At 45.1% G+C, this 13234-nt stretch overlaps 1 pseudogene; it reads right to left on the reverse strand.

The window, feature by feature from the left end:
* Nucleotides 1–1385: 1385 nt before the first annotated feature.
* LOC103636229 (xylose isomerase-like) lies at nt 1386–3385 on the reverse strand (annotated as a pseudogene).
* Between the last annotated feature and the right edge of the window lie 9849 nt (nt 3386–13234).

The following is a 13234-nucleotide window of genomic DNA, read 5'->3' on the forward strand; positions in this document are numbered from 1 at the left end:
GAGGTAAGCTTACTTAATTAGATCTACCGTGATTTTACTGCTTACTGGATGCTTGAGAGTTGATTCTTGTTTGTAGGAGGAGAAACGAGCACTTGCAGCCTCTCGCGATAATCTGGATAGGTTGTATCGTGATGCCAGCACTTCCCTAACTATCTTGGAAAGGAGCCACCGTTTTACCATGACAGATCTGGATCATCATCGTCATGAACTGCAAGTATCCCAGGATGAGATCCTACGGCTTAGGCAGTTGGTGTCAAGCAAGGACTCCATCATCAAAGATCTGCGTGCCTCCAAGAGATCAGTCGCCCAGGAGCTAGAGGTCGCTCGACTAGCTACCAAAGTTGCAGAGGACAACTGCGCCGCTCTGAAAGCCCAGCGTGACAAGGCTATGGACAAAGCCATTCGCGCGGGGCGAATCTTGATGAGAAGGCCCGGTGTAATTGTTCCTGATGACATTGTTGCGGACGTCAAGGCTACGCCTAATGCTTCGAGTCGCCCTTCCTCCTCGATTGCTCCTGCGAAAGACATTGCCAAATAGAGAAGTTTTGCTGTGTTTAGAAGATACTGAATGCATTTGTGAACTATATATGTGTGTGATCAGTGCGCTCGAATACTCGGTAGGATATTAGAATGTGTTCTTGGCGCTGAAAAGATATAACATTTTGTTTCTGCTGTTTATAATTCAACAGTCGTTATGAATGTTTGCAGAAGTACGTGTGGCATGCTGGTTTTTGGAATCTTTTCCTAACTAGGTGAGTGCCCGTGCGTTGCAACGGAGACATATAATATAACGATAACTTATGTACAAATGTGTATTATACTGTTATGAAATGGAGCACGACGTCTGCGAGTCGTTCGAGATGGTGTCGAAGCGAAACTCGGGCTACAGTCGAGTGCACCGACTCCACGGCGTGAGGCCACCCGTCTGCAAGGCGCGTGAGGTTGAGGGCGAGGGGGTAGTTTCAAGGAGGGAATAATCTCCATAGGACGACAATGGAGTGGCGGCACATGGTCACAAGGGCCTTGGTGACGGCGGCGTGCAGTCGATAAGGTACGCGTGGGTGCCGACGAAGGGATTGCGCAGCGACCGACAAAGACGGAGCTCCGCGATGTGGCGGGGGAGGGAGGGAGAGACAGAGGCGTACAAATTATTCGATAAAATGTTAGTGCATTACATGAATACAAGCAACACATAAAAATAAATCGTACAATAATTTGCATAGCATGCTACTAATTCTCAGCTTGAGGCATAGTTGGCATAAGAAAAATGCTACAATATATACTTTTAGAAGTACGAAACAAAACATGTAATGGGAAGAACTATGAAATAATATCAAGTACTGAGCAGCATCGTTGCCACTGAGCAGCAGCATCGTTGCCACACTATGAAATAATATCAAGTACCAAACACGATCGTGCACATCAACGATGAAATGCATGATAAGCTTTAACTAACTTCAGTTTGATTCCACTCAAAACAAATGAGGTAACAATTCTGAAAAATTCTGATATGTTACATCTGGATTATCTCAGTCCCACGCTCGTACTAACCCGTGGTGAGGAGAACAAATGCGTGTTCGGAGAGCGCATGCTTGTGCTTATTCCTGGAGCTATGGACATCGCACCATCTGTAGTGCATACTAAAACAGAATCTTTGCTAGTTCCTGCATCAGGAAAGCACATCATGATATATATACCCAATCAGTAACCTTTAGAAATAGAGAGGACGCCTAGACTGTCAACACATTTACCTGCTTGCCGGATGGAACAGTGCACTGCACTCTAGAACCTTCTTTTTTAGCATCTCAAAGTCTCCTTTCCCATCCTATTTAGAGCCATAAAGTAATGTTACCACATACACAAATTCGAATCCAATTCTTCGCAATCAAGAAATCAAACTCCAAACTGGAAAGTGACGTACCTCGATCAAGGCACCAATCTCACTATCAAAACTCTGGTACCGCTTTGTGGAAAAGATCATCTAGGAAACCATCCCAACATCACAGAACAACACTCCCAGTTTAAAAACCTTTGCATGGGAAAAGTTTAGTGGGTCTTAATGTTTTTTCAGTTACCTCAATCAGCTTGACAACGTTGTGGAGGCCACGGGCCAGAGTGTCCATTCCAAAGATATGAGCAAGAAACATGTCCTCAACATTAGTACTTTCCCTTCGCCTGTTACCACAATAGAATCCTATGTTGGTTCAATTCCATTTTTTGCACAACAAGAAACATTTGACAATAGTACTCACAATTGCAAAAAACTTCTCTAGCGGTGCAGGCGTGTCCTTGAGCTCCATCCCTTGGTAATGGATGCCCTGCGAAATGTATGAAGCAAACATAGTCCATTGAATTTATGGTCCTTTTAATACCAGTAATTCATGACTGATAACATAATACATGAGTTGTTGGCTCAAACAAACATGTAAAAGAAAATGATCGGTACTTAACCTGTGAATTCTGGTAGCCATCAATTTCATTTCAATATCTTCTTGCATCTGATCTGTTCTGGTCAAAACTCGATTTCTCATAGAAATGCGCTCTAACCATGCCCAGTTTATCAGAATATATACCATCGTCAATGAAAAAAACTTTCTTCCCTAATTTATTTCTCAGATGTAGACACGGTTAAAACACAATAAAAAACTTTCTTCCCTAATTTATTTCTCAGATGTAGACACGGTTAAAACACAATAAAAAAACTTTGTTCCCTAATTTATTTCTCATATATAAACACAATTAAAACACAATAAGGAGTTACATCAGAAAATATGAAGTTTAGGAGAGTTTGTTTGCTGGCTCTTTTCTATCTTCTTGAACATACTGCTAAATGTGGGTGACAACTTATCATAAGTTCTAGGGTTACACTCAACAAACTCATGTCAGTCATAGGTGAGTTGGCTGTACAGTCATCTAGTGGAGCAATCTTGCTTACCGTATCAAAAGTACGACCAACATATCTAACATGAACATCTGGATCCAGCATAGAGAGAAGTATAGAAATTCTGACAAGTGTAAATTACGGGCCTCTTCTCTAGGTTTTTTGCAGCACAAAAATTGCAGGTGTAAGTTCATGGCATGTAACAACTATATTACATGGCTACTGATAGAATTTAGAGAAAGCACACATTGATTCAGTGTCGACTTTTTTGGTGTGGTGTTCGGTTTTTCACTAAAGTTCGGATTGCTTTCCCCAAATCAAATAAACTAAAGAATAAATGAAGCAAGTAGAAGAAATCCCAAATCAAGCAGAGTAAAGAAGGAAGCAAATTGATGTCGTTACCGCACGTAGCACACCTCGCATGGCTGCTGCCTCCCTGGCTCTTTGCATGCCCGCACTGCTGCTGCTTGTACCTCGCCTCTCGCCCACGCTGCTCGTCCACATGGCCGGCACTTCTGCCCCTTGCTGCTCACCTGACACCCGCCATGCGCGGCCCCGCTTACAGACCTAGTATGTCGTCGCATGGAGAAACGAAACAGATGGAGAAGTCACAGGCTGAGGGAATTCTGTATTTCTGTGAGTCTCACGTGATGCTAGCTAGCTATAAACGTACTTTATGAGCTCCCCAAGCCTAGTATCAGCTTCAACCTTGAGGGAATCCTTACTCATGAACAGCGACGCGACGTTCTTCAATATCAAGCTGAATGTGCACACCTACAGAGTGATTACATCAAACACCTGGAGCACCAAAAATAAACCAGCCGATAGCTATGCAAGTGAAAGTAAAAAAAACCCACAACCTCAATGCCAATCCCCAACAAAAAAGGGTTGCATCCCAGCCAGGAATCCTTACTGACTATTATTTAACAAAAGAAAGGAACATTACTATACTTTTCAAATTTTGGTACTATGCATTCATTATATTGGTCAGCTAAAAATTACATTGTCCCCAAGAAAACACCAGACATGATATGCAATTTACGTGAATTGATGCCTATACAGAAATCATGTTCAGTGGAATTTGTGGAAACATTTACTCTGTTCGTCCTGTTTGGTTAGAACTCAAAAGCAACTAATGCTACTGCTAGTGCGCCAAAACAGTTTGAAGCTATTCACACTCTTGAAACTTCATAAAAAGGTTGCAACGTGCAAGTCATCAGTCCAATAAGACAATAGCTTACCCTGTGCTGCATGCTTCACTTAACATACTTATCGAGTCTGCTGTTATGACAAAAGCATCAGCCCATGCAAGATGTCCCTTGTTAGGTTTAGGTTCTGCAGAAGTAAAAATAGTTGCTAGTTCAACAAGTTGAGCAAAAAGCATAAATACTGAACAACTTAATGCTAGTATTCAGATTGTACCTTCACCATTCCAAATATAGACCTTGGGATGTCAAGCAAATTCATTAAATACAATATCGGTGACCTGCAAACATATAGTTAAACTATCAAGCCTACCAACCTGTACTATAGAACAAATTGCCAAATTCCATACCTTCCATGGTGTTCTTAGAAAGAATGAGATTCTGACACTCCCACAACTATCTACCACGTAAAAATTTATATGTTCCCATTTTCTAGCCAAGGCCCTTAATTCATACCATGCATTGACAGGTGGAATTGGAATACCTGGTTTCTGATAGCAATTGCTTTTGTGAAGTCCAATTCAAGTGGGTTAATCACCCAAAGTTAGAGGTGGTGGAATCGTATTCGATTCAAATGGCTTCCAGTTTTCCCCCTACATGATGTATAAACAGAACAAATTCGAAGGAGATGAGAAAGATCATAGATGAACCAATCTACAAAATCATATGATATTTGCAATGACCAGTTTAAAAACTCTTAATCCAGTAGAGCATGATTAATTGAGTTGCAAGTAAAAGGTACACTAAAATATCAAATAAACAGAACTATTGCAGGTTGCTGTCAGGTGAGCCCATGTAGAAAATCTTCGCTGCGGAGTGGTTAAGAGGGTGTGGATCTTGTGCACTTACAGTGATGGTTCTGTCACCAACTCTGCCATCGAAGAGAACTCCCCACCCATGGATGTCGTCCATCAGGCTCTTGGTCATCCATAGGATAGTGAGATCCTATAAGAATTCTCCAATCGTTCGAGTGAGATTCATGTTATCCAAAGCTTGAATTGGCAAGAAAATCATAAATGCATGCAACTTACCCTAAAGACTGCCAAAACCATCTTCTCTGTAAATGTCATCGAACATTTCAGTCTGTCACAAATATATCAAGATGGAGACCCATCAGAAAACTGGAATAAATGACATGCGACATGAAACCAACTTTGGTTGCCAACGCAAATGCTATAAAGAATCATAGAAGGTTTATAAAGCAATAATAATGCAACAACTAATCACATCCACCCATGGACCTAGGGCTGGAAAAAAAGCTCGAGCTCGACGAGCTGGCTCGAGCTCGCAGCAGCTCGGCTCGGCTCGGACCGGCTCGACGCTCAGAACGAGCCCGAGCCGAGCCTGTTTTTGTGGCTCGTGAAAAGAGCGAGCCAGCTCGGCTCGGCTCGGTGCAGCTCGCGAGCTGGCTCGTGACTCGACCCAACAACAATTTGTTATATAAAATCTTAATTAGCTTATAATATTAGTACCGAGTAAACAATAATTTATATTATTTGAGATTACTATACAAAAATAATTTATTTTCTATATTATATTAGTGATATATCTATTTTACTAATTTAAAATATGTTATTTAAAATATTTTTAAGATTTTATATTATAATTTAGAGCAGATTTATATTTATGGCTAGGCTCGTTGGCTGGAGCGAGCCGAGCCGAGCCTCTTTTTCGAGCTCGCCAGATGGGCGAGCCGAACCGAGCTCAGCTCGTTGCATGAGCGAGCTGCAGCGAGCCGAGCCGAGCTCGGCTCGGCTCGTTTCCACCCCTACATGGACCACAAGAGAATCAAGTGTTGGTAGGTTTGGCGTTAATCTGCTCCCAATAATTTGCAAGCCCAACAACCTGATTTATAGCAGCGGATGAGATCCATTTTAGGGCCTCATCGTTTTCAACCCAATTCATATAATCTATATAAATTAAAGGAGATTGATAGGTTTAAATCCGTTAAAAACCTTCATAATTTTTCTCAACCTCATCTCCAATTATAAGGATTAGGAATAACACAACAATGCCTATTCATCATGAGCAGTATGTGCATGTATCCCTTAGTTCGCTATCAATTTTTCTGACATCTAATCTCCACACACCGAAGGTCCCTGGAAAAAATGGTCTATCGTTTTACTAAGAATATGCATTTGTTATACCTGATGATCACATCAAAGCGCTAGAAAAATATCTGAAACAAACAGTGATGCCAACATATAAACACTTTTAACTTGGGAGGCTCACAGCTTGCGAGCTCAGAAGATTTATATGCACGCACTGTTATTATATATTGGTAAAAAGAACATTAGTCCTTTCCCACTATCACTGACGCCACCTGCACGTCCACATTTACAAACCAGGTGAAGTGTGGGGAAACATGGAAGAAAATAGAAGGATAAACAGCCTTGAGATCGCAAAGGTATCAATTACTAACTGTCAAGTATATCGAACTCCGAATCTTCAATGACATCCCACGATTCCTTCTTTGACAACGATGCAGGTGGAGTTGGCTGTGGAGGTCGGCGGCTGTAATCGGCGGACGAAGCAGGTTTTCGTCTGACTGAATCCTGGCGCACCGAGGAGCTAGCGTAGGGAAGGTTCCTCTGGTCAGAGAGGAGTGAATCCATGTATTTGTCCATGACAACAACGTTGGCACTATCAACGTAACTCAGCTCCTCGCTACTGAGATACCTTTTACCTTCGCTGAAGGATTCAACATCTGAAGGTATTTCAGACCACTAATCCATGCTTTCCTCAGATTTTGACTTTGCAAATACCCATTGGTCAATACTTCGCTCAGATCTTGTCTTGGGGAAAGCACTACCATCCGAAGATTGGTATCCTTCTTGGTTGCTTTTCACACTTTCTATCTCACAGACGTGAGGTGGAGAATCTGACTCTATCTCATTGTTGTGATGTACAGAATTTGGCACGCTCCGGATATCTTCCTGCACTGCTGCGGGCGGCCGCTGCCGCGAGGACCGTCCCGGCCACCGCGCCGGAGAGGGCGGCAGCGGGGCTGGAGGGCGACGAGATCGCCGCCAGGAGGAGAGGGGCGAGGAGCGCGGATGCCACCGCGTAGCGCTTGGACCACCGGTGTGCCGCGATGTCCGGGATCGTGAGGTGACACGGCAGGTACAGCAGCCACTGCAGCGCGTGGAGGGCGCGACGCGCAAGGCTGCTCCTCCCCCGCCGCGGCGGTGCGGCGGCCTCGGCGTTCTTGGACGAGATGGGAAGCGCGGGAGGTTCGTCGAGGTCCTCGGCGAGGAGAGGGGCGGCGAGGTCGGGATCGGGACCCGCGGCCGCGACTTCGTCGACGACGGGCTTCGTCGTGCCGTCCTCCGCGTAGCAGTGGGACGTCCAGACGAGGAGGACGTACGCGGCGTAGAGGGAGAGGAAGGAGGCGGCGACCCAGACGGTGACGGAACCGATGAGCAGCACGGCGAGGAGGTAGCAGAACGCGACGAGGAGGAAGCAGACGTCGCACACGAACCCGGTGCGCTCGATCTCGACGAGGCCTCCTCGGGTCCCGGACGACGGGGCCTCCTAGGGTACTCGCACGGTTGGACGACCGGGTGGGGCGGGGCGATGCGTGGCGTGGGGGAGAGAGTGCGCGCATCCGACAGGAGAGACTCTAGAGCGTATTGGGCGGTTGAGATCGTCAGGAGGCAGAACAAAGGAGAGGCAGGCTACCCTTAGAGCCTTAATAAGTAGTAATAGATTTATACCAATTGATCAGCTGGTAAGTCATAGAGATCGCCCTATGACGAGTAGTTGTGAGCATGTTACGCCGTCTTAAGTCATTGCCGACTTAAGCCGACTGCTCCGTTAGTAGGGTATAGTGGTCACCCTAAGTCGAGTAAGCGCGAGCATGTTGCACCGTCTTAAGTCATTGCCGACTTAAGCCGATTGCTCCATTAGTAGGGTATAGTGGTCACCCTATGTCGAGTAAGCGCGAGCATATTGCACTATCTTAAGTCATTGCTGACTTAAGCTGATTGCTCCGTTAGTAGGGTATAGTGGTCACCCTATGTCGAGTAAGCGCGAGCATATTTCACCGTCTTAAGTCATTGCCGACTTAAGCCGATTGCTCCGTTAGTAGGGTATAGTGGTCACCCTATGTCGAGTAAGCACGAGCATGTTGCACCGTCTTAAGTCGTCGCCGACTTAAGCCGATTGCTCTGTTAGTAGGGTATAGTGGTCACCCTAAGTCGAGTAAGCGTGAGCATGTTGCACCGTCTTAAGTCATTGTCGACTTAAGCCGATTGCTCCGTTAATAGGGTATAGTGGTCACCCTATGCCGAGTAAGCGCGAGCATGTTGCTCCGTCTTAAGTCATCTCTGACTTAAGTCGATTACTCCATTAGTAGGGTATAGTGGTCACCCTATGTCGAGTAAGTGTTTTGATTCCAAGTTTAATCAAGTCGAAGTCGATGGATAACCAATAGTTTGAATGCTTTTGAGAGTGAAATCTTTTATTGAAGACGTCTTTTCCAATTACAGAATACAACATTGCTCCGATAGTTCTTGCTAAGGGTAAAACTTCCTGAGGTGCTCTATATTCCATGAATTCCCTACTTCCGTGCCATCCATTTGAGTAAGCCGATATGATCCTGGCCAAGTGACCTCCGACACCATGAACGGCCCTTCCCATAGCGGCGATAATTTGTGCCATTCTTCTCCTGTTAGAATTTGGCGAAGGACAAAGTCTCCCACTACGAAGGATCGATGTCGTATAGTCTTATCATGATAGCGCCTCAGGGTCTGCTGGTATCTAGCTGACTGAATTACTGCGTTCAACTGCTCTTCTTCCAATATGTCAATATCTTCTAGCCTGGTAGCTTCTGCTTCAGCTAAGTTTTCGAATATCAGCCTTGGTGCCCCAAACCTGAGGTCGGCGGGTAGCACTGCCTCCAAACCATAGACCATGAAGAAGGGGGTGTTTCCATGTAGAGCTCGACTGGGTTGAGTTCTTAGGCTCCAAACCACATAAGCTAATTCTCTGATCCACTTCCTTGCAAACTTTTCATTCTTGTCGAAGACTTTCTTCCTGAGTGCTTTCAGTATCATTTCATTAGCCCTTTCCACCTGACCGTTGGCTCTTGGATGTGCTACTGACGCATATTTGATCTGGATGCTTCGTTGTTCGCAGAAATCAAAGAATTCAAAGCTAGTGAAATTTGATCCTAGGTCGGTTATGATGCTATTCGGTATCCCAAACCTGAATATTATATCTTGTATGAATTCCACTGCCTTGGCTGAAGTTAGAGAAGCAATGAGTTTGTATTCTATCCATTTGGTGAATTTGTCAATGGCGACCAACACGTGAGTGTAGCCTCCCTGAGCTTTCTTGAACGGTCCAATCATGTTCAGTCCCCAACACGCAAATGGCTATGTTACGAGTATGGTCTGCAGTTGCTGTGCTCGCAAATGCTGCTGCTTTGATAAGAATTGGCAAGCTTCACATCTCTGGACTAACTCGGCTGCGTCACTCTTTGTCGTCGGCCAGTAGAAACCAGATCTGAAGACCTTCCCAACCAGAGTTCTAGATGCTGCGTGTATCCCGCACTGTCCGGCGTGAATCTCATCTAGCAGTTGCTTCCCAGTAATCGAAGGAATGCACTTCATGAGGACTCCTGTTGCACCCCTTCTGTACAGTACGTCCCCTATGAGGGTGTAGTGGGCTGACTACCTTGCAATGCGTTCCTCTGCGGCTTTATCATCCGGTTCGTCTTCGTTCTTTATATACCTGATGATAGGCTCCGTTTATCATCCGGTTCGTCATTAGAGTCTGACTCTGGCTGGCTCAAAACATTGCACTCTTCTACTTGATCTGAGGAATTCGGGCGTGGCACCTCCTGGACGAAAACTCCAGGTGGGACCTGAGTTCGACTGGATCCTAGTTTCGACAACGCGTCTGCTGCTTTATTGCGATCTCTTTCCACATGATGAAATTCCAGCCCTTCAAATTTGTCTTCCAGTTTTGGACGGATGTACAGTACTTGCCCATAGAATCTGTTGGGGGCCTTCGGCTTTCGAAGGTCCTCAAAAACGTGATTTAGCGATGTTTTTGGAGTATAATGCATGAACAGGTACCTTCGGACTTGGACCCTTCGGACTTGAGTCAAAATCACAATGTGAAGAAGCACAAGGGAAACGGAGGATGGAACAGAGTCGAAGCTGTGCGCAAGGGAGCTTCGGCATGATGACAGAAAAAAGGAAACCGACTTAAAGGGGAAAAGGCTATCTAGACCCTGATGAATTACTATGGAGTTATTAGCAAATGTAAAGGGCCTGGATGTAATTTTACATGGGCTGTGTCCCGTGCCTATAAATAGATGAACAGTATTCCCGTACTGTTCAGGCTGACTTGGCATTTGCTTTTGCGTCACGCTTGTACTCTTTACCTTCCCTCAAGCCGAAGGTACACTTGTAATATAATATAATTCCTATTTCTTCATAGTAATAAATAGAAATGATTCAATAATAACAACATATTTAATTATTCATGTTGTCTATTATACTTCATATGATTCCCTCTCTATTTTTATATGTCGTGCTTACGAAGATATGTCCTTCGTAACCTTCGTCCGAAAGTCGTTATATCCTAAGGGAAATAATGCTCCGAAGGTTGAAGGACTTTAACGTTTAACATTCTTTGTGTTGCCTTGCTCTTAAGCCGAAGCATTTGAGAGCAAGTCCCCAACATTGGCGCCCACCTCCGGTGAACCCTTTCCGACCACTTTCGGCAAGCATCGACCTTCGTCATGCCGCCAAAGAAAGCTTCAGCAACAGGGGCTGCCGCTCTGCAGCCGTTGAACCCGAACCAGGAGACCCTTTCTCTTCGGGAGGCCCGAAGCTAGAAGAGGAAGGCCACCAGTCCAACGCCTCAGGAGGACGACTTGGACCAAGAAATCAGGAATATGGAGATGCTTCATCAGCAAGTGCAACGGAAGAAGGAAAAGATGGCTCGGCTAGCTGACCTACAAAGGCAGATAGACGAAGCCTCTGAAGAAGTTCGTCATCTTGCTCAGGATGAGCAAAACCGAAGGCCCCAGCACAGAGAGCTTCACCAAGAGGGCTTCGTCAACGAAGATGACTGGTATGAGGACTTCCACCATGGAAATTTTGCCTTTGACGATGCTTCTCCTCTGTCAGCTGAGCTGTAGGCTACACCTTGGCCTCCATCTTATAAACCACCTCAGCTCCCCATGTATGACGGGCACTCAGATCCGAAGCAATTTCTGATGAGCTACGAAGCAACCATATCTTCATATGGTGGCAATATTGCAGTCATGGCGAAATCTTTCGTCATGGCAGTCAAAAATGTTGCTCAAACCTGGTACTCCTCTCTTCGGCCAGGAACAATTACATCATGGCAAAAGCTGAAGGACATGCTTATCACCAGTTTCCAAGGGTTTCAGATGAAGCCAGTCACTGCTCAAGCTTTGTTCCAGTGCACCTAGGATCACGAAGAATACCTTCAGGCGTATGTCCGAAGGTTCTTACGACTGAGGGCACAGGCCCCAACGGTGCCCAATGAAATCGTCATTGAGGCCATGATTAAGGGGCTTCGGCCAGGACCTATAGCCCAATACTTCGCTAGGAAGCCCCCTCAGACCCTGGAGAAACTGCTTCAGAAGATGGATGAATACATCCGAGCTGACAATGACTTTCGACAGAGAAGGGAGGAAGCTTACAGATTCTCCGAAATGACTAGGGGCTTCAAAGGGAGAGTCCATCCTAGGCACGTCAGATCAATTCATTCCACTCAGAATGACGACAGAGGAAGTCAGCAACAGAGGCCACAATATTCCTCCCAGGCTTCGAGGCAGCAACAGAGCTATCCTCGGTCCACAGCTCCAAGGGGCAGAGGTGCCAGAGGCTTCAGAGGAAGGTTTGGGGATCAGCCCAAAAAAATTTATTGCCTATTCTGCGGTGAGGACAAGGGCCATACTACCAGGATGTGCCATGTCACCATCCAGAAACAGAAAGAGATAGCAGAAGCTGCAGCACAGCAGAGTCAGCCGAAGCAAGTTATGCATACTGCTTCTTACCACTCACCGTACATTCCAGAATATGTGGGTAACCATTCGCAGCTTCTGTTGCTTCGGCAAGCCAACCCCAGGCATGTTGGCAACAACTTCCACCTCCACCACCAATACAACGAGGTCAGCAGCCAGAAGGGAGCCAGCACACTCATCAACAACGAGACTTCAGAGAGGAGTCATAAGCTTGCACAGTAAACAGTACTGTACCAGAGTCGAAGATAATCTACTAGAAGATATCCTGCTGCTGAAATAGTTCTTGCATTTGTTATCTTTTTTCTTTTTAATAAGGAACAATCATTGAAAGCCTAAGTTTTTCCTATCATTTTCAATTTCTTGTAATAGCTTCGTTTTTGTCATAGTGAAAATGTATCTTATACACAGATATACGGAATCCAAACAGTCGCCGAAGCATGAAAACTCGTTATTAAGAGCTCATGGATACAGAAAGTATCTCCGAAGTTACAAAAAGTCATTTTAAGGAACGCAGTGTAAGTTTTTTACGGAACGACAAAAGTCGTTCTTAAGGGAACGCAGCGTAAGTTTTCTGCTCAAAAGTCGTTCCAAAGGGAATGCAGAGCTTACAGCGAAAAATAAACGCTGATACCGCCGAAGTAAAAGGCGAAGAAGCTCCTAAGGGAGGCTTACAGCGAAAAATAAACGCTGATACTGCCGAAGTAAAAGGCGAAGAAGCTCCTAAGGGAGGCTTACAACGAAAAATAAACGCTGATACCGCCGAAGTAAAAGGCGAAGAAGCTCCTAAGGGAGGCTTACAACGAAAAATAAACGCTGATACCGCCGAAGTAAAAGGCGAAGAAGCTCCTAAGGGAGGCTTACAGCGAAAAGTCAACGCTGATACACCGAAAAATAAACGGTGAAGCCGAAAAATAAACGGCAAAGAGACTGTATTCTACTGTGGGAAAGTGTGTGTATCTTTGGCACAAATATCATCTTGCATATCATAGCATCATCACATCATTCGCATAACATGTCATCATACATCATATCACATCAATGGCACAGGAAGGGAATATAATGTTAACCTTCGGAAATTGTTTCGAAGAATTTGTGCCAAGGCACAAAATAAAGTTTGAAGAAGTGCAGTTTCGTCAA

This window comes from Zea mays, chromosome 8 (genome assembly GCF_902167145.1).
Source record: "Zea mays cultivar B73 chromosome 8, Zm-B73-REFERENCE-NAM-5.0, whole genome shotgun sequence".
Classification (NCBI taxonomy): Eukaryota; Viridiplantae; Streptophyta; class Magnoliopsida; order Poales; family Poaceae; genus Zea; species Zea mays.